Here is a 22,402-nt window from a genome sequence, read left to right as displayed (position 1 = left end):
GATGATTGGTGAGTAGGATTTGGTGTTGGCTAGAATGTGAGCAGCAGAAATTTAGATGCGTTGAAGTTTATTGATAGTGGAGGAACAGAGGATAGCAAGGAAAGCCTTGGAATAATCAAGTCGTTAGGTGATAAGACGTGTATGAGGGTTTCAGTAGTGGAATGGCTGAGGTAGAGATGGAGGTAGGCAATTTTATAGAAATAGAAGTAGGTGCTTTATGATGATTGGAAACACAGCTTGAGATTGGCAAATTACCTGATTCTGTCTGAGGCACTGGCTGGGAAGGAGGATGGAATATGTAAGGAAGCAGAGTTTGTGGTGGGTGTTGAAGATGATGATGGCTTCAGTCTTCTCAATATTTAGCTGGAGAAAGTTAAAACTATTCCAAAACTTATTGTTGGACAAGCAGTCTGACAGCAGAGAACCAGTGGATAGGCCAAGAGAGGTGGTGGAGTGGTAGAGCTGGGGCACGGGATGGCTGATAGACGATGAAGAGAAGTGGGCTAAGGACAGTTCCTTGTGACACTCCAGAGATGATAATGTGGGGGTGAGAAGAGAAGCCATTGGTGAAGCTGCTCCAGTTACAATTGGATAGGTAAGAGTAGAACGAAGCAAGGACAGTCCCATGGAACTGGACAATGGAGAAGAGGTGCTGGTGGTTGACTGTGTCAAAGACAATAGAGATAGAAGGGAATGAGGAATCTAAGGACATAGTCACAGGAGCAGCACAATGATGATTACTCCAAATTTAACAACATTATAAAGTTCACATTCTGTAGAGGGGGTAATACATATTTGAGTTAATTATATAAGTAATGTCTTCAAAGTAATTAAATTTAGGAGATTGGCAAAACAGAAATTCACTTAACTGTAGCAGCTGTGATAGGCTTGCTAAAATTAGTATACTTGCATAACTGTCTCATTCATGTCGTTATGAAAGATCAAATGTTATACAAATGTGAAAAACTATACAGTTCTAACTCGTACGTTTCTTGTTCTAACATATTTCTCAGAAACCCATGTAAAACTCCTCTGCAGTGATATTGGGTTATACAGACCAGGAAGGTTCTAGGTTCAGTTCCTGGTCTGTGTGCACCAGTTGATCTCAAGTAGCAAGGGCACTAGGATTGATCTTGGTGCCCAGGAGGGAGTAAAATCATCTATGCATACAGGGGTACAATTTGGTGTTTCTGGTGCAGAACTTTCTGCGATGGGATGCATAATATGAATTCAGGCACACAGGTCAGTACGCCCTGCATAGTTTTCTATTTATTAAAAATAAGATCTCCCATGGCAGCACTAAACTGTAAAATTCACCAAATGGTTTCATAGAATCATAGGGTGGAAGCATAGGGTGGAGGTGGTTGGATGTTTTTTAGACTGGGAGGTGGTTTGCAGTGGTGTTCCCCAAGGGTCAGTTTTGGATCCATTACATCTATGCAATATTTATAAACGACCTAAACTCGGGTGTATGGAGCAGCATTATAAAGTTTGCAGATGACCTGAAACTTGGCAAAGTAATAGATCATGATGAGGATAGTTATAGGCTTCAGGCTGCTGTAGGCAGGATGGTGAAATGGGCAGAACCATGGCAAATGGAGTTCAATGTGGAGAAGTGTGAAGTGATGCACTTTGGGAGAACTAATGTGGAAAGACAATATATATAAATGGCACATTTTTGAAATGTGTAGATGAGCAGAGACCTTGGTGTCCATACACACACATCCTTAAAGGTGGCAGGGCAAGTTGATAAGGTTGTCAAAAAAAGAATATGGGTTAATTGATTTTATAAATAGAGGGATAGAATATAAAACCAAAAGATCATGCTAGAACTTCATAAATCAGTGGTTAAGCCTCAGTTGGAGTACTGTGAACAATTCTGAGCACTACATTTCAGGAAAGATGTAAAGGTAATAGAAAGGGTACAGAGGAGGTTTACCAGGATGTTACCAGGGATAAGGGACTTTAGTTATGAGGAGAGGTTGGACAAGTTAGCACTGTTCTCCTTGGAGCAGAGAAGGTTAAGAGGGGACCTAATCGAGGTTTTCAAGATGAGGGATTTTGATAGAATAAATAGGGAAAAAGTATTCCCTCTGCCGAGTGGGTCAATAACTAGAGATCGTAGATTCATTGGAAAAGATCTAGAGGGGAGTTGAGAAGAAATTGTTTCACTCAGAATTGTTGGGATATGGATCGTTCTACCCAAAAAGATGGTGGAAGCTGATTCCATAAGTAATTTTAAAAGGGAGTTGGACAGGTACTTGAGGATATTATGTCGGTACCTTTCTACCTAGACACAATTTAGGACTCAGAACTCAGAGATTCAAACATGAAGTGCTTTATTGGAAGGAAAGGAAGTTCTGGAAAGTTCCGAACAAAGAGAGCTAAACTTAACCGAGAGAATACCCAACCATTTATCTCCTGTGACAGCGCCACCACAGGTGGGAGGAGAACACAAAATACATAACATTTTCTCCCCTCTTAAATGGAAGGTCCACATTATTCCTCAACAGGTAAGTTACTTTCAATGCACTCAACTAACCAAGGGTAGAGGTAGACTGCCTCAACCCCTGACTTTACCCTGGGGTTTATTCTGCCCCAGTCTTGTGGGTAAGTCACTAAGCCTACAGATCCAAGCGTCTTGGAGGCCGCCGCTCTCTGACAGGATACCGGCGGCCATCGCTGGTATCCACAGCAGTAGGCATTGAAACAGGCCTGGATGGAGAAGGTGCCTGTGTCAATAGAAAGTCAGGAGTTTGCACAGATGGAACAGTCTCTTTGACTTCCTGTGTTGGAGAAGAGCACTGTGGCAAAGGATGCTGGTTTGCGGTATCATCTGGAAACAGTTCAGGCCAACCAGCCGTTGGAGCCTCTGTGGCTGTCTCTGCTCCTAGCAACAGTTGATCTGTGTGTCTTCTCCAGACGACGTCCTCAGCAGCCTCAACCGTGTAAGACACAGGCCCGTCTGCGCGATCACCATAGCAGGAACCCATTTCGGTCCAGTGTTGTAGTTTCGAGTTAGGACATGCTCTCCAGGGTGAAACCATCTCTTCTTGGCTCTTTTCTCTCTTTTCAACTTGAGCTTGTTGTTGACAATGGACAACCTGTTCCGCCCTTGGAGGTTTGAGTAAGTCAAAACTTGTCCGCAACTGCCTCTTCAGCATGAGCGAAGCGGGGGAGGTTTTGGTTGTGGCATGCGGCTCGTTCCTGTAGGACAACAGGAAGCAGTTCAGACATTGGTGGATTGAGCCCTGACCTTGCGATGCCTTCAAGGCGTGCTTCAAAGTTTGCACAAACCTTTCTGCCTGGCCGTTAGTAGAGGGATGATAGGGCGCAGACCTGATGTGTTGGACACCATTCACATGCAGGAAGGTTGCAAACTCCTGTGATACATATTGTGGACCGTTGTCACTTACGAGTTGTTCCGGTGAGCCATAACGGCTGAACATCTCACCAAGTTTCTCAATTGTTTTCTCTGCCGTGGTAGACCTCATCACAGCGACCTCCGGCCACTTGCTACGAGCGTCCACAACCACCATAAACATCTTCTCTTCGAAAGGACCGGCGAAGTCCACATGTACTTGCTGCCACACTTCTGCAGGCCAATCCCAGGGGTGTAGGGTTGCCAGCTGTGGAACATTCCGGACCCTTTGACATGGGGAACATGTTTTGGCTTTCTCCTCAATATTCCCATCGAGACCTGGCCACCAGAAGTAGCTTCTTGCCATTTCCTTCATCCGAACCATCCCACTGTGGCCTGTATGAAGTTGTTGCAGTATAGGTTCCCTCAGAGGTGGCGGAATGATGACACGGCATCCCCAAAGAAAACAACCTGCCTGGGCGGAGAGCTCATTTCTTTTTGAAACGTAAGGTTTCAAACTAGGAGAATCTCCTATAGCTCTCCCTCGAATGACATCGTCCATTACCTCAGACAGGACTGGATCGTTGCGGGTGTACCTTCGCACCTGAACTGCAGTGACAGGTGCTCCCTCCGCTTGTCTAAAGTAGAAGATGTCTATCTGACGAGGCTCTGGGGGAGTAACAGGCAAGGGTAGCCTCGAGAGACCGTCTGCGTTGCCGTGCAAGTCTGATTTGCGATATTTGATGTCGTATGTGTGTCCTGACAACAGTAAAGCCCACCTTTGCATCCTGCTTGCAGCGAGAGACGGAATTTCGGTGTGGGGCCCGAAGATTGATGTCAATGGACGGTGGTCCATCAGGAGTGTGAACCTTCTCCCAAACAGGTACTGATGAAATTTTCGAATTCCAAAAACGATTCCCAAGGCCTCGCGCTCGATCTGCGCATAGTTACTCTCGGCCTTGTTCAAGGTGCGTGATGCGAAGGCGATAGGTTTCTCTTCACCCGAAGGCATGATGTGGGATATGACTGCTCCCACACCATATGGTGATGCATCACATGCTAGCTGCATAGGTAGCTTTGGGTCGAAGTGTGTCAGGACCTCCGATTTCAGCAATGCTTTCTTTGCTTGGGCGAAAGCTTCGTTGCACAGTTCAGTCCATTTCCATGTTTTGCCTTGACATAGCAACTGATGTAACGGCTTCAGCAATGTTGCTAAGTCTGGAATAAACTTCCCATAGTAGTTAAGTAGCCCCAGAAATGAATGTAACTGGCTCACGTGCTGGGGCCTCCACGATCGCCTTGACCTTTGACGGCGCCTTATGCAGGCCAGTGGCGTCAATCACATGCCCCAGGTACTCAACTGAAGACTGAAAGAATTCACATTTGTCTTTACGAACTCTGAGTCCGTACTCATTTCAGTCGTTGTAGTGTCGCATCCAAGTTCAGAAGATGATCCTCCTCATTTGTCCCAGTGACAAGGATGTCATCCAGGTAGCACTGGACTCCTGGCAGTCCACTCAAAATCTGATCCATTGCCCTTTGGAATAGAGCAGGGACCGACGTAATTCCAAACGGAAGGCGGCAGTACCTGTATAGCCCCTTGTGTGTCACAATTGTCAGCAGCTCCTTTGATTTGTCATCGACATGCATTTGTAGATAAGCCTGGCATAAGTCTATTTTGCTGAACTTTTGCCCTCCGGCCAGGCCCGTAAAAAGATCATCAATGAGGGGAAGAGGGTACTGTTCCGCAGACAGCACCGGGTTAATAGTCACTTTAAAATCCCCGCAGATTCGAACAGATCCATCCTTTTTCAGGACAGGAACAATGGGTGTGGCCCATTTGCTCACGCTCACAGGCTCCAGGACACCATTCTCGACTAAGGCCTCCAAGTTAGCCTCAACTTTTGGCCTAATTGCATAGGGTACAGGTCGGGCTTTGTGAAACTTCGGCTTGCTGTCAGATTTAATGTCCAGTCTCACGCTGATCTTTTTCATGCTCCCAAGTTCCCCATTGAAGAGTTCTGCATGTTTGTTTAACACTGCAGTCAGACCTGACTCCCCTTTTGACATCATGCAGACTGCAGGCCAGTCCAGCGTGATTTTCTCTAGCCACGCACGTCCCAGTAGCGATGGGTAATTTCCCTTTACCACATATAGTGGCAGTTTTGCAGTCTGTCCATTCAATTTAACTGTCACCTCAATGACGCCTCTCATGGCCACAGGTTCGCCGGTATATGTCTTTAGCACAATGTTTGTTGGTTGAAGGGTAAGATGCTTTAGCATTTTGTTGCAGACAGTGTCTGAAACAAGGGACACAGCCGCGCCTGTGTCCACCTCCATCCGCACTGATTGTCCCTCCACCAGTGGTGACACCCAGTAGCCATTTGAATCACCTGCAAACGTCAGTACGTGCACCTCTTCCTCCTCAGAGGTGTCGCTCCCCTCTGTTTTGCTTGTTCCATCATACTGCACTGAATGAACACTCTTTTTCCTCTCTTGTCCAAATACAGACATAGTACTTCCATGCTTCCCAACTCTGTCTGTTCTTTTTTTACCTCTACAGGCGCGTTCAATGTGACCCTTTTTGCCACAATTTCGGCATTCCAGCTCCGTACACCAGCAGTCATTAGCGTGATGGCCCGTTTTCCCACAACGGTAACATGTGCCGTTCCGCACACCTTTAGGCTCAGACGACACCTTGTGAACTCTCCCTGTTGAACTCAATTGGTGAGCCTCCTTTTCCGCCATCTCCATGGAGACACTAACTTCAATGGCCTTTTCAAGAGTAAGGTTGTCCTCAGTAAGAAGGCGCTTCTGTGTGGCTGCATTTTGCAGACCACACACAAGTCTGTCTCTAATGGTGTCATTCAGCACCTCCTTGAACTGGCAGTGTTCCGACAACCTTTTTAAAGCAGCAATAAACATCGTCACTGATTCCCCCTCCTCTTGATTCCGTGTGTGAAATCTAAATCTCTCAGCAATAACCAGAGGTTTTGGTGACAAATGTGCTCCAAGAATTTCCACTAGTTGCTTATATGTTTTAGTTCCTGGCTTATCTGGCTGCACGAAGCTGCGAAGTAAATTGAATGTCTTCGGCCCGATTACACTCAAAAAGGTAGGCACGGCCTTTTCATTTGCCACCGCATTCGCCAATACAAAATAGTCAAAACGTTCCGTATACGCACTCCATTGCTCCACATTTTCATCAAAATCACCGATGTTTCCTAATATAGTAGCCATCTCACGTTTCAAATTACATTTTCTGTTATTCACTGCACCCGTAACGTACGCAGATTCATCCGCTCCTCGTTGCCACTTGTTGTGTCGGTACCTTTCTACCTAGACACAATTTAGGGCTCAGAACTCAGAGATTCAAACATGAAGTGCTTTATTGGAAGGAAAGGAAGTTCTGGAAAGTTCCGAACAAAGAGAGCTAAACTTAACAGAGAACACCCAACCATTTATCTCCTGTGACAGCGCCACCACAGGTGGGAGGAGAACACAAAATACATAACAGAGGATTAGCAACTTACAGGGTTATGGACAAAAAGTAGGGATGTGGAACGAAGCATGTTTGTTCTTTCAAAAAGCCAGCATAGGCATGATGGGCCGATTGGCCTCCTTCTGTGCTGTAAGTTTCTATGATTCTATGAAGTGATTAAAAAGGAATTAATGATTTGTTAAATGCATTTAATGCCTTGCTATGTTGAAATGGAAAAAAAACATATTCAGCATTCTATAGGGGATAATGGATGCAAAAAGGAGTCAGTTACTTTTATTCTGAGTTGGCATTAGATTTTAAACTGAAGGCCAAATTGTCCAAGTATCAGCAGATTGTCAGAAGCAGTGTGATGGATTTATGTGGGGTGCAAGTAATTATGTCATTGCCAGATCAGACTCAAGACTTCACAAACTGGACTCCTGCTCCTATTATCAGATATGAAAATTCTCCTGTAGTGGGAAATATATTCATAGAAAAAGTTTGATAGAAAATGCTCAAAAAAAAGCAACAGTTTTAATTAAATTCCACTTCCAGCCGTAATGGTAGCTTCAGCAGCTTTCCTTGAAAGTTCCAGCAAGCTCCTGACACACACTGCACCTCCCTCCCCCAGGATGAGTCATTATATCCCTCCCCCTTACTCAAATCCTTGACTCCTATTAGGGCAGAGAAACAAACTTTTATTAAGGATGGGCAATAAATGCTGGCTTTGCCAGCGACACCTATATCCCAGGAACGAATAAAAAAAAAAGCTAAACGCCTGTTCTTAAATATATAAAGGTAAGCTGTCACCAAACCAAATGTATTACATTGTGGCGGAGCCACCATTGGGCTATGGACATTGTATATAATTCCTTTTTACAGCTCTGTTATATAGTCTGACGATGTACCTTTAAATGTATCTGTTACTGCACTCAGGCTTCATTCCTGTACTCTGCGTGATGACATCATGACGTCAAAGCTCAGAACCCTCTAGCAGTTCCAGACAGTTGGGGAGAGGGTCATAGCTTGGAACCTTCTAGCAGTTCCAGGCAGTTGGAGAAAGGTTTCCAAGCAGACCAGACACGTTTCCAGTTCATCCTGTAGTTGTTAACTTGCTTCGTTTGCTCATTAAAGTTTATTGTTTTGACTTCGTGATTCAAACTCCATCTTTTGGTAAGGAACAGAGGTTCCTACAACATCATATAAAACACACTGCATGCCAATCTGTAAATATATTAATAATATAGCATAATTCAAATAGTTGAATGACAAGTTTTGCCAAATATATGTCCATAAATTGTTCCTACTGGGCAGAGCAGAAATTCCTTTTTGTAAGTTCCCTCCTAAAACACCTGAATTAGTCATTGTATCTAAGTAGCCAGATCTCATATGTATGTTGTGAGCTCAGGATATAAAATCAGGAATTGATTGATGGTCCGTAACACCAAGAGTGACTGATAAGGGTAACAGGTGTATTCTTAGGATCACTACAATTTGATATGCCATTAATTGTGTAAGATTTGCAAAATTTCTACATTTCCCCAAAAGTTGTTATTAATAAAAGGGACCCTGAGTGGACATTTTAAATCAAAAAGGGTACCCAGGATGGCGTCCGCGTCTCATGGCAGAAAGCCTGTGAGATTTTAAAACTTGGACTCTGCGACGCAGGCAGCTTGTGGAGAAATCGAAACCAAAGCTGCAGTTTCCGTGAAGAGAGACTTTGCATTTTGAAAACCAGACAGGACTTTGAATTATGTATTAGATCAAATTGGAGACAAATCTAAACCCAGTTAGGCCTATAGTTAAGGTCATCAAGCAGTTTGCATAAATAATCAGCAACAGATTAAGGAAGCCATCGAGGCTGGACAGGCCCATCAAGGTGCATTCATAACAAAACAAGTCAATTATCGGGCCGGTAGATGCGATTACTGGCCATCTAAAAACAGTTAGTATAGATTGCTACCATTATTTAAAATAGCCCGCCAAGATTAAGACAAAGAACTAACCTGATTTGGCACGCAGATAAGGGTTTTCGAAGGGAGTATAATTGAAGGCCCCGGGTAGCAATCGCTCACTGTTCTTCTCTTCTATCTGGCCTCTCCCTGCTTGCCCTCGTGGCTGTCGCTCTTTCCCCGTCCCGCGCTTACCCCCTGGCCTTTGCCCGTGCCTTTCCCCACTCCATCTGGAATCGCCCAGGCACTGCATCGGGCGGACACGGACAATTCAGGCCAGGCGAGGCGGGATGCAACGAAGGCGAGGAGGCAAGACGAACTGAGGAAGCCAACTGAGGAGACGAACTGAGGATAGGCTTCAAATCATCGGGCCTTCAGTCTCAGCTGACCTGTGACTATCTTTATGCAAACTCAAACTGTCGGCCGAGGAAGAGGAACCATCATCCCTGGAAGGTAAAGTACCCAAACAGAGATTTTAACTTTGGGGTACACGAACCTGGACAACGCCCTTGCAGCACCCGTAGACCACGTGACGTCAGCAGGCTCCAGAGAGCACCAAGAGCGAACCCCGAACTCCACCACTGTTTTGAGTTCAGCAGACCCTTTTGATTGGTGAGCATAAATTCTGGCCCCTCCTAGCTTAATCTAGTTAGGTATAGGGGGTGGGATAAGGATAAGGGGATTGTTAAGATAGTTGTTTTCCCTCAATGTGCCGTGTGTTCCCCATTCCCTGTATAAGTATAGTCATTTATTTTTGCCTGTAATTTTATACACTGGTAACTTCTCACAAGACTGTGTTATTTTTCTGTTTAATAAAATCTTGAGTTTTGCTTACATCCAAACCACCTGCGTACTCGAGTCTTTTCTGTATCGCCGCCTGTACCTAAGTCCGGTGTCTAGAACCCAGGGGCGTGGGAGCGATTCGAACCACTCATAAACAGTCAGCGGCATAACAGACTGGGCGTACGCGCTAAACACCACCACACGCCACCCCATACTGAAATGGCGACCACAGCAGGACACCGGCAACAGGGTTGCGATACAGTAGACAATGGTTCAGATGAGCAAACCATGATGGAGGAAAGGATTTCTGATTATGTGTTTAGCAATGTGAATATCACTAAGACGTGGATCACCACTCTGTTAAAGGCTGGGTGTCCGGTAGATGCAGCAGCTAAGTGGACAGAGGGAAAGGAACACTAAGTCCTTAGAGAAGGCAGTTTGGCTGATGTGCTTTAAAAAGCAGGTCCAGCTTTTGGATAGGCTCGTTGCAGCACAGGCAGTCGAGTTAAGGGAGTCAGCCCTGGAGATCCAGGATAAGGCTCTCGCAGGGGAAAAGTTATTAGTAGCTTTGCAGGCTTTGAATCAGGAGAGAGTGCATTTAGTGGGAGAACACAAGGCCCAGTTGGAATACCTACGGTGCCAAGTCACCGAGGCCAAGGAACATGAGTTAAGGTTGAGGGAGAAAAACGCCCGCTTGGCAAGGCAGATTAGGGAACAGGAAGAGAAAGTGCAGGAGGTAAAAGCCGCTTATAAGCTAGCGAGTGAACAGGGATTTGAGGAGACAGACCATGGCCCCTGTAGAGAGAGGATAGAAAATCTGAGCCAGGCCCTCCGGAAGGCAAAAGGCATGATATGCCTCATAAGCCTAAAGGCAGGCCAGGCAGATTTTATGGGGAACGAGGGGAGGACAGTTCCAATGTCACCGGTAGTGCTTATGGACGGCCCGGTTGAGAGAGAGAGAGGAGACCTCACGGCCACCACCCGTAGCGCCAAGTTTCAGCGAGGTTTGGCAGCAAGGGGGGGTGGAACACGGAGTGGAGCCAGAGGTGGAGGCAGAGGTAGAGCAAACCCCACCCGAGAGGTCGGAGCCGGGACCAATGTGCCCAGCGCGACATCGGAGGTTCGGCTCACCTGCCAATGGCGACAATGAGGGACCCCTCCAAAACCAGTTCGTATTACCCTTTAACACCCAACAGCTCAGGGTTATGGTCAACCATATCCCGAAGCTGTCCGAAAAGGGAGACCCCTCGATCCACTTCAGGGAAATAGAGCAGACCGCCAGCGTTAACGACTGCGATGACGCTGAGAAGGCCAAGATGCTGCTATTCTCCCTGGAGAGTAGTCTCCTCCAATCCCTCTCTGATGAGTGTAAAAGGGGGCAGAGCGGGTATGAGGAGCATAAAGATGCAGTTCTGGAGGCCATGGGGATGGATGAGGGAGGTCATTTCTCCCGCGTGGAGAAGACGATCCAGCTCGCTGGGGCAACCCCGCAGGCTTTTGCGGACCGGCTGTGGCCAGTGTACCGGAAGGCTTGCCCGGGGACGCCGGACCGAGTGTTCCTGAACAGGGATTCCCTGGCTCATTGGCTCCGTTGCCTGGTGGCGAACAGCTTGCCACAGGTCCGGGCCAAGGCAGAAGCCTGGTTCGACCCCAAAGATCCCCAGACCACAGAACTCACGGTAATTAGGCAGCTCACTCTGGCCTACAAAAACGGTAGGGGAGCTGATGCACACCCACCCAAGGGGAAGGTGCATGAGATAAAACCCGGATCGGGTAGGAAAGAGTGGCACCAGGAAGGGAGTAACCTCCCCAATACAAAGACCAATTGTTACGGGTGTGGGAAGGATGGTCACTGGCGGAAGGGGTGCAAAAACCCTTGGAAGGATAACAAGGGAAAGCATCCCACCGCTCCAGCCCAAAGGGCGGGGGCAGGGACCCCTTCCGCAGAGGTCGAGTCACTTTTGGACACCATGAGGTCCTTTACCGACTGGCCAGGGGAGAGTAACAGCCACCACTGGTGCTCTCACCCCGTCAGCCCCATCTGACCCACAGCCGTGACTAGAACCAGCGCAGCCTGTCGACCTGTGTCCCCTTGAAAACGATGAGGGAAGCAGGCCCTGTGTTACGATACGGGTGGAGACGGTGCAGGGGAGATATTCGGTGGACACTGGAGCTTCCAGCACGGTCCATTCGGAAGACCCGACCAATCCACCCAGGTCTCACGAGGCCCCATTTAGCCTAATGGGATCTACAGGGAACGAGCAGGCTGGGGGAATGGCCAAACTTTCGGCCATAGTTTTAGGATCCCTCCCTACCACGTGGGAAGGTAACCAATGGACCAACGAGGTAGCCAAACAGGGGGCCAGGGAAGGAGAGTTCTGGGATCCCTGTAGAGCAGGCCCGGTAGCCACAATCCGGGACAAGGGAGGCACATGGGGTAGCTTTGGCCCCGGACCTAAAGCAGGTCCGGGCCCAGGATCCCGTCTGTGAGGCTATCCTGGTAAGGGAAGAGTATGGGGAGCCCCTAGAAGGCCCGTTCGGGGCATCGGACGAGGTTTGAAAACAGGCTGCTGGTTATATCAACCAGTGTAAGCTGCTAACACCTGAAAGGGGAAAGCAACCAGTTGGGGTAAGGTCTGAGGATAAAGATCCTCAGCCTGCAGCAGGAGCGAGTCCACAGACTGCACAGGCAGGCGCTGTGGCTTGCTTGAAGGGAGGGACCAGCCCGCCCATCGATTGGGACACTCCCCCACTCTTCTGGGATCCAGACAAGGGGGAGGGACCTGAGGGCGAAAACCCCGCCCCCTAACCCAGGTGTAGAGAGTGAGGGACCTGAGGTCAAATACCCCGTCCCGGACCCAGCCATGGGACCTGGGGGCGGAGACTCTCAGCTCGCAGCAGCAGGCTGCGAAGAGTTACCTGCCCCTAGCCCAGGTTTGGGCAAGGTCAAGCCTGAGGGAGCAGCGGTTCGGGTTAAAGGCCCATCGGCCAAGAAAGCCCCACCCGTCAAGGCCCCCAGAAGGTCCCCACGGACGCCCCAGCTGAGAAAACCATGGTCACCAGCCCTCCAGTTACCAAGGGCCGCCCCTCGATTCAGGAAGAGGTCCAAGGACACAGGTCCTCAGCCAGCAGCCACGGGCTGCGAGGGACCAACAGTGAAGGACGGTGCGGTCACGCCGGGGGGTAGCGGTGAGCCGCAGTCCGACCAGGGATTAGCCTGGCCGCCCGGAGATGGGCAGCGGAAGTATATAGTTTTAGTTTAAGTTTTAGTTTAAGTAAAGTGTAATTATTTAGCTTAAGTTTGGGTGTTTTTGATTTAAGTTAAATAAGGTGATGGGTAGTTTTATGTAAGTAATCTGTTAAGAGTGTATATTTGGTTCGAGGTTGCAGGACCCGACCATGCTTCACCAAGCCAGAGAATCTCTTGGGGACCTGGCTGCATGTTTTTACATCTTTTTGCAGAAAGACTTTCGGGATGGAAGGGATCGTGATCCTATTCGCCCTGATTGGGATGAGCATGGAAAGACAGGGCGACGTCCAAGACTCCCACATCTACGGGTGTTCGGGAGACAGAGGGCTCCTAGCGATCGATGGGAGCGGTGAACGGGATGCAGAGGAGACCGCCGTCTACGTCCACAAGGGAAGGTGGCCAGGATGGCTGGGGTCCAATTTGTCTCAGTACTCCAACCAAACCGGATTCACGTACGGGGAGGCCTCCCTCCTGTGTCCCAGGGTACGAGTCATTACCACGAGGGTCAGCGTCACCGTTGGAAAGCGAATATATTTGACGTGTAAAGGACACATTCCACTGGATAGTTGGTGGTGGCTCAAAGTTGAGCAAGGACATGAGGAACCCCGAAGTCGAGTGGGAACAGTTGGGAAACAACACCCATTGGACGATTACTGGGACTCATGGAGGATTAAGCGTGTGTTGGGACAAGTGGTGGGAACCGGACCAAGGGATTTATATCTGTATGTGGGGGTCAGAGACGGTCTGGCCCGCAGGCATATCTATTATTTTCCACCGGCAGTGGCAAGACACCGGAGAGGGGATGAGGTGGGATACCAGCCTGAAAGCGTGCGCGGTCCCATTCTCCCCGATCCCAGTCAATGCCACTGAGCTGGTAACCCGCCCCTGCCCACGGCGCAGGCAGCGAGGTTATCCAGGGAAGGTTGCCCCACCGCCACTAAGGGACCAGGGAATGGGTTGGTACTAGTCCCCACCGATCAGATGCTGTACCAGGGGGTACACTACGCGATAGCCTCCGTGATTTTAAATCTCACCGAGGTACATTTACTGGAGTGGTGCCCCAAAGAAACAGAGCAGTTATACCAGGTACTATTAAATGACATGTTCAAGAAGTTTTACGAGTTCGATTTTGCCCATGTGGACAAGACCGAACTGTACACCACACACCAAGAATTTTTGGGTAATGCAGGGAGACAAAGAATGGGAGTATGGAATGATGTTTTTACTGCGTTTAATACTGGGTCCTCTGTCATCAACAGCTTGGATGACATAGAGCTGCAGACCCAGATAAATGGTTTAAAAACACAGTTAAAGAAAATATTACTGGATGCGAACAAGGTAGTGGGCTCGGAGTTGCATGAGGACCAGGCCATGACGGTCCATTTGAAGGAGATCATAGCCGAGTTGGAAAAGCACGCAAAGACGGTAAATGCTCTCATAAAGGAGGACAGAAATGCTTCTGACCAGGCTGCGCAGAATGAGGTGTGTGTGTTATACAGGGCGTGGTTACTGGGCGAGGGCCGCAGTAATCTGGAGGATTTAAAACCGGGTTTAGTCCCCTCCTGGATTAGCAACAAGCACCTCGCAGTCCTCCACCCTTTTGAGAATGCATTGAGCCCGTGCCAACTCCGGCTAGCCTCCGAAGCCAATCCAGTCCCCGTGGATTGTGGGCGGTCCAACCACACAGTCATGGGAGTAGTAGTTAGGATGCTGGTCATGGGTAGGACAGCCCGACCCGCACCGGTATACAGGGTTGAGAACATTGGAGTCATTCAAGGGGGTGCACATATTCGTTTCACTGCGATCCCGCCTTACGTCATTAAGTGGAAGCACGCTATGACAGGTACTGACCTCTCAGGGTGCCGGAGCTGGGGAGCACACATATTCCTGTGTCCCCAGCACTTGAATGACTATTCAAAACCGCAGTGTGGGTTCAGAGCTGCTGGCGCGAAGCCTATAAATTGTACCATGGAGGCAATGGCACAAGGCCATGTTCCCCTGCAGGTAGCATATATAGGAGGTGGGACTTATTGTGTCACCACCGGCGCGTCCCACTACCAGCATGGACAGCATAGCTGGTGTCCGGTTAGTGACAGCAGTTTCTGTTTTAAACCCGCGGCAGAAGTTCAAGTGGCCCAGGAGTGAATTGTCCCCATTCCTGAACCCTCCACTGTTCACCTCACTGTGAAGGAGAATTTTACAAATTTGCAAAAGTACGTAGCGCACTTTGGCTACAAAATTCCCCCTCTCCCTGAACACCTTACCAAAATACTCAAAGCCGTTATAGTTTCGCAGAAACATTTTTACACTCTCGAACAGAAAGCAGTAGAGATAGGGACTAAGATATTGGATATTGTGATTCCACCCTGGTGGGACATTTTCAATAACATAGAGATCCCTTCATGGATCAGACTGGCTTCCCACATTCTCGTGGTTTGTCAGTTAGGGATAGTGTTGTATTTAGTTTGTATTCAGTGTAAGGGAAAAGGTCAGTGGTCAGAATTCCAAAACCAGAGGATCTGGAAGGAACATTATGTAAAGGTAGAGGGAGATACGCCGGTTTAAGTCTTTTTCCCTGTATTTTTGATTGTTGTTTTTTTGTGTTTTGTTATTTTTAATAAAGGTTTTCTTTTTTTTTGCGACGCGGTTTAATAAAGATATGTGTACCAAGTGGTGCAGGGGTGTTGGACTCCCTCCATGCTGGGATGTGTGTAAAGTCTGTAATTTAATCCTATGTATGCTTATGTACACTACATTTTTGCGGAATGGGAAGTGCATGTATCGTGGGTATATTAGATAGGTAATTATAGGGGAAGGTTGACTATGGAGGGTCAGAAAAATTTTGCTCACCTTTAAAGTACGATACTTCAAGCAAGTTTTATTATCACAGGGGGGAGTGTAAGATTTGCAAAATTTCTACATTTCCCCAAAGGTTGTTATTAATAAAAGGGTCCCTGAGTGGACATTTTAAATCAAAAAGGGTACCCAAGATGGCGTCCGCCCCTCATGGCAGAAAGCCTGTGAGATTTTAAAACTTGGACTCTGCGACGCAGGCAGCTTGTGGAGAAATCGAAACCAAAGCTGCAGTTTCTGTGAAGAGAGACTTTGCATTTTGAAAACCAGACAGGACTTTGAATTATGTATTAGATCAAATTGGAGACAAATCTAAACCCAGTTAGGCCTATAGGTAAGGCCATCAAGCAGTTTGCATAAATAATCGGCAACAGATTAAGGAAGCCATCGAGGCTGGACAGGCCCATCAAGGTGCATTCATAACAAAACAAGTCAATTATCGGGCTGGTAGATGCGATTACCGGCCATCTAAAAACAGTTAGTATAGATTGCTACCATTATTTAAAATAGCCCGCCAAGTTTAAGACAAAGAACTAACCTGATTTGGCGCGCAGATAAGGGTTTTCAAAAGGAGTATAATTGAAGGCCCCGGGTAGCAATCGCTCTCTGTTCTTCTCTTCTCTCTGGCATCTCCCTGCTCCTTGCCCTCGTGGCTGTCGCTCTTTCCCTGGCCCGCGCTTACCATCTGGCCTTTGCCTTTGCCTGTGCCTTTCCCCACTCCATCTGGAATCGCCCAGGCACTGCATCGGGCGGACACGGACAATTCAGGCCAGGCGAGGTGGGACGCGATGAAGGCGAGGAGGCAAGACAAACTGAGGAAGACCAACTGAGGAGACGAACTGAGGATAGGCTTCGAATCATCGGGCCTTCAGTCTCAGCTGACCTGTGACTATCTTTATGCAAACTCAAACTGTCGGCCGAGGAAGAGGAACCATCATCCCTGCAAGGTAAAGTACTCAAACAGAGACTTTAACTTTGGGGTACTCAAACCTGGACAACACCCTTGCAGCACCCGGAGACCACGTGATGACAGCAGGCTCCAGAGAGCACCAAGAGCGAACCCCGAACTCCACCGCTGTTTTGAGTTCAGCAGACCCTTTTGATTGGTGAGCATAAATTCTGGCCCCTCATAGCTTAATCTAGTTGGGTTTAGCGGGTGGGATAAGGATAAGGGGATTGTTAAGATAGTTGTTTTCCCTCGATGTGCTGTGTGTTCCCCATTCCCTGTATAAGTATAGTCATTTATTTTTGCCTGTAATTTTATACACTGGTAACTTCTCACAAGACTGTGTTATTTTTCTGTTTAATAAAATCTTGAGTTTTGCTTACATCCAAACCACCTGCGTACTCGAGTCTTTTCTGTATCGCCGCCTGTACCTAAGTCCTGTGTCTAGAACCCAGGGGCGTGGGAGCAATTCGAACTGCTCAAAAACAGTCAGCGGTATAACTGACTGGGCGTACGCGCCAAACAGCACCACATGCCACCCCCTACATTTGAGTGGAGAGGTGTTGGGGATGGGGCGGGGTGGGTGCATGACAGAAGCCAAAAAAAATACAGCCCACATGCAGGATTCATCCTGCCTCTGCAAAGATGATGTCTACCTCTCAGACATGACTTGCTCATTTTATAGTAAATGCAGGTTGTCGCTTGTACAAACTGCACCTGGGGCAATGGATCTAACTTTCAACAGCTCATCATATTGAAATAGTTTCCTCACTGTTAAACTTGGTCCTGTTTCAGACCAGTACCCTGCTCCAGGCGCCAGGCTTATCTTGGGTGCTTGATTCCCAACATTAACAAATTCATCTCTTATAAGTTCATGTTGTTCTCTTTTAATTTGTACTACGTAGACATAATTGCCACATTACACAACTCTATGCAGTCCTTGTAGTTGAAATGAATGCAGCAACTCCCACAAAATGAATGATCGGGAAGGCCATCGTTCATTTAGCAATTCTACCATGTCCTTATCCTCTATTGTTGTAATTCCTGTTTTTAATGGACCCACCTCCTCGTTTATTGCTCTCTTTTTCTTAACGTACTTATTAAAAAAAAGCCTTTGCTATTATCCTTGATGCCATCTGAAAGTTTTTTTAATGCTCCCTTTTTGCCTTTTTTAATGCTTTTTGGTCTCCTTTTGTTGCCTTCTACAATCTTCCCAGCCTCATCCTGGGCACTATTCTTCATCATCCTTATATAACTCTTCTACTTTTGTTTAATACTAGTCTGAACCACTCTCATATTGAATATGAATGAAGAAAGGCCAGTGTTTGCATTGCTTCAGAAGTACCCTTTTTGCCTTTCAGGGGTATATATTTGTTTTTAATATTAATGGAAAACTACTGTAAGGGGTTTTCTCTCTTACTAGGTCTCTCTCTCTGGTGAGACCTCTCTCTCTTTTGCACAGTAATTTACCGAGTGGTTCGACCCACTCACCACTTAGGTTCTGTACACTGGACTTTGAGGCAGGAACTACAATGCAGAGAATACTCTGTCGACCAAGTTTAATGAAATGAAGTGAAATTTTATTGCATAAAGAAAAAATTGAATGTAAGCCAAAATAAGGTACATGGGAGGGAAAAACAAATCATAATACAGTACTAACCAATATATCCACAGGCATATTATACTTTACAAGGTTCATCATGAAATAGGGAAACACACGGAACATCGAGGGACAACAACTCATTGTTAATTATCCCCTAAAATGCCCACCCCCTAAACCTAGCTAGATTAGATTATGAGGGGCCAGAAACATGCTCACCAGTTCCAGTTAGAAAATAGAAGTTTTGAAGTCTGCGTTTTGGTCCTCTCAGGCGTCCTGTCTCCACATGGTCAGCGGAACGCAACGGGCTGCGACACACTCTTTTCTCCCTCGAGGTGATGGACACGGACAGGCTGGATGTTAGCAGGCCTGGACGTTGGCGTGGAGAGAGACCAACTGTTTGACCATTTTCATATAGGTTTCTTCTTGGAGGGTCGCCGTTTTTCCGTCTCGTCAAAATGGCCCGGGGTTTGTCGATGATCTCCCGATAGCTACCCCGGCTCTGGGCGCTGACTCAATCTTCCCTCTCGAACCTCTCTCTCCAAACTCGAACCTCGATCCTTGATCGTCTAAACCCGATCCTCTCCTCGATCGTCTCAGCTCGAACCTCTGAACTCGATCATCTTCCGATTTTCTGAACTCCTGATAGCTACCCCGGGTTTCCAATTATACTTCTCATCGAGGCCCTTATCTCCCGCCATATCAAGGTTAGCCTTTGTTTAAATTTTGGCGGGCTTGTAACACAGAGGGGTAGTCATTGTGTTTAAAGTACTTTTGGGATGGCCGGTAACTGCCATCTCTGGTCTGGAATGACCTTGTATTGTCTTTAATGGGTCTTGATGTTCCCTTTTGAATTTGAAGCTGTTTCCCTTTGTCTGGGTAAACATTTTGATGGCCTTTATCTACAGGCCGATCTGATTGGATCTGCATCCAATCCATATATATGGGGTTCTGTCTGGTTTCGCATTCTCCGAAATTGCATTCCAGAACTTACTGTGGGCTGAATCCACAAAAGCTGTCTGTGGACTGCAGGAACCATTTAAAAATGTCCCAAAGAGCTGGTCACGGGGTCTGGTGGCCATTTTGTGTGCCCCTTTTTCTGGGCTTCTTTTAAAACAGTCTTTAAAATTAAGGCCTTTTCTGCCAATAGACCCTTATAGGACAATGTTCAATTTTGCGAATCCTACAGTCCCCCCTGATGATACTATAACTTGCTTGAAGTATCATAATTCTGGGTGAGCAAAATTTTCTTACTCTCCATAATCAAACCATCCCCTATATTTACCTATCTATGACCCCACGACACATGCACTTCCCATTTCAGAAAACCCACAGTGTACATTAAGCGTCTATAGATGGCAATACATTGGAGTTAAAATCTGACACACATAGTTCCAGGTGTGGAGGGGGGCCTAATACCCCTACACCACCTGGTTCATACATATTATCTTTTATTAATAACAACACACATAATAAACTTCAATAAAAATAATAAAGGAAGAAAAATACACACAAAATCACACATGAATACTATCAAAAATAGAGGAGGGAGGGAAACTCTAACTCTATACATAGCAGCAAAATTTAAACAGGTGTCTCCTCATCTACCCGCACATAATGCTCCTTCCATTCTCCTCTGTTCTCATACTTCTGGAAACGTTTGTCCCTCTTACAATGTACGATGAGTAAATAAATCACAATAAAAATCTGACATACTATGAGGATGTGGGAGGCTATCCTAATCCATGAAGGGGCTTCTATATTAGTGAACAGGTCCCACCACTGTGGGGTCACTATATCTAATATGTCTGCCCCTATTTCTAATGTCTTCTGCGCCAGCATGTAAAAATGTTTCTGTGAAACGGCAACGGCTTTTAGTATCTTGGTGAGGTGTTCAGGGAGAGGGGGAATGACATAGCCAAAATGTGCAACGAATCGTTGCAGATCGGTGAAATTTTCTTTGACAGTGAGGTGAACAGTGGAAGGTTCAGGAATAGGGACAATTCGCTCTTGGGCCACTTGAACTTCTGCCTTGGGTTTGAAGCAGAAACTGCTGTCACTGACCGGACACCAGCCGTGCTGTCCATGTTGGTAGTGGGGCGCTGCAGTGGTGACACAGTATGTCCCACCTCCTATATATGCCACCTGCGGGGGCACATGGCTTTGTGCCATTGCCTCCATCGTGCAATTTATAGGCTTCGCGCCAGCAGTTCTGAACCCGCACTGTGGTTTCGAATAGGCATTCAAGCGCTGGAGACGCAGGATGATGTGTGCTCCCCGGCTCCGGCACCCCGAGAGGTCGGTACATGTCATTGCATGCTCCCATCGAATGACGTAAGGTGGGACCGCTGTGTAGCGAATGTGTGCACCTCCTTGAATTACTCCAATGTTCTCCACCCTGTATACCGGGGCAGGTTTAGCTGTCTTTCCCATAACCGATATTCTTACCACTATACCCATAATGGTGTGATTAGACCGCCCACAGTCCACTGGGACTGGGTAGGCCTCTGAAGCTAGTCTGAGCTGGCACAGACTTAATGCGTTCTCAAAAGGGTGGAGGGCTGCGAGGTGCTTATTGCTGATCCAGGAGGGGACCAAACCTTGTTTTAAACCCTCCAGATTACTGCGGCCCTCGCCCAGTAACCACGCCCCGTACAGCACGCATGCCTCGTTCTGTGCAGCCTGATCTGACGCATTCCGATCCTCTCTGATGAGAGCATTTACCATTTTAGCGTGTTTCTCCAGCTCAGCTATGATTTTTTTTAAGTGTAGTGTCATGGCCTGGTCCTCATGTAACTCAGAACCCACTACCTTATTCTCGTCCATCAGTATCTTTCTTAACCGTGCTTTTAAACCATTGATCTGGGTCTGCAGCTCCGCGTCATCCAGAGTGTTGATGACGGAAGTCCCTGTGTTAAAGGCAGTAAAAACATCATTGACTGTACCCCTTCTTTGTCTCCCTACCCTGTCCAAGACCTCATGTGGTGTGGTGTACAATCCGGCTCTTTCGATATCGGCAAAATCGAACTCATAAAATTGTCTGAACATATTAGTTAACAGGACCTGGTACAATTGCTCCGTTTCCTTGGGACACCACTCTGGCAATCGCACCTCGGTGAGGTTTAAAATCACCGAGGCTACCGCGTAGTGCACACCTTAGTACAGCACCTGATCTGTGGGTACCAATACCAGTCCGTTCCCGGGTCCCTTGGTAGTGGCGGGGCACCCTTCCTTGCGGGCTTTGGCTACCGGAATCGTGGGCAGGGGCTTGCGGGGGCGGGTGATGAGCTCAGTGGCATTCACCGGGATCAGAGAATATGGGACTCCGCACACCCGCATGCTGACGTCCCACCTCATCCCTTTCCCAGCATCCTGCCACTGTCTCTGGAAAAAGATGGAGACGCCTGTGGGGCAGACGCATTCTGAACCCCACATGCAGATGTAAATCCCCTCATCTGGTTCCCACCATTTGTCCCAACAGACACTCAATCCCCCATGAGTCCCCGTAATAGTCCAATGGGTATTGTTACCCAGTCGCTCCCACTCGACCGTGGAGTTTTTCATGGTCTTACTCAGCTTCCGAAGCCACCACCATCTGTCCAAAGGAACATATCCGTTGCATACTAAACAAATCTTCCTCCCGACGGTTACGCTGGCTCTGGGCGCGATGATCCTCACCCTGGGACACATTAGAGAAGTCTCTCCATATGCAAACCCGGACTGGCTGGAGTATTCCGTAGAGTTCGACCCCAGCCATCCTGGCCACCTCCCTTCGTGGAAGTAGGTGGCTGTTCCCTCAACGTCCCGTTCACCTGTCCCATCAGTCGCGATGGGGGCTGTGTCCCCGGAGCATCCATACACGATGGAGTCCTTAGTGTAGCCCCGATAGGCCAAGCTACACCCGATCACCGCGAACACGATGAGAATCCTCTCCATGGTACCTTTGGTTCCTGCAACAGATTAAACGATATAGCCAGGCTCCCGAGAGATTCTGGCCTAGGTGAAGGCATGATCGGGTCTTTCGACCTCGATCCAAAACAAACACACATTCTGGCCAGATTCCAAAACTATTTCTTGTAACACCCATCACCTTAAAAATTTACACACCTTATACTTAACCAAACTTAAACTTAACTAAACTTATGTAGAGCGCCGCCCGTCCCCGGGCGGCCTGCC

The sequence above is a fragment of the Somniosus microcephalus genome, chromosome 6, assembly GCF_052327205.1.
Source record: "Somniosus microcephalus isolate GS21.2 chromosome 6, FLI_Smic_1.0, whole genome shotgun sequence".
NCBI classification, from domain to species: domain Eukaryota; kingdom Metazoa; phylum Chordata; class Chondrichthyes; order Squaliformes; family Somniosidae; genus Somniosus; species Somniosus microcephalus.
This window is presented reverse-complemented; position numbering follows the sequence as displayed.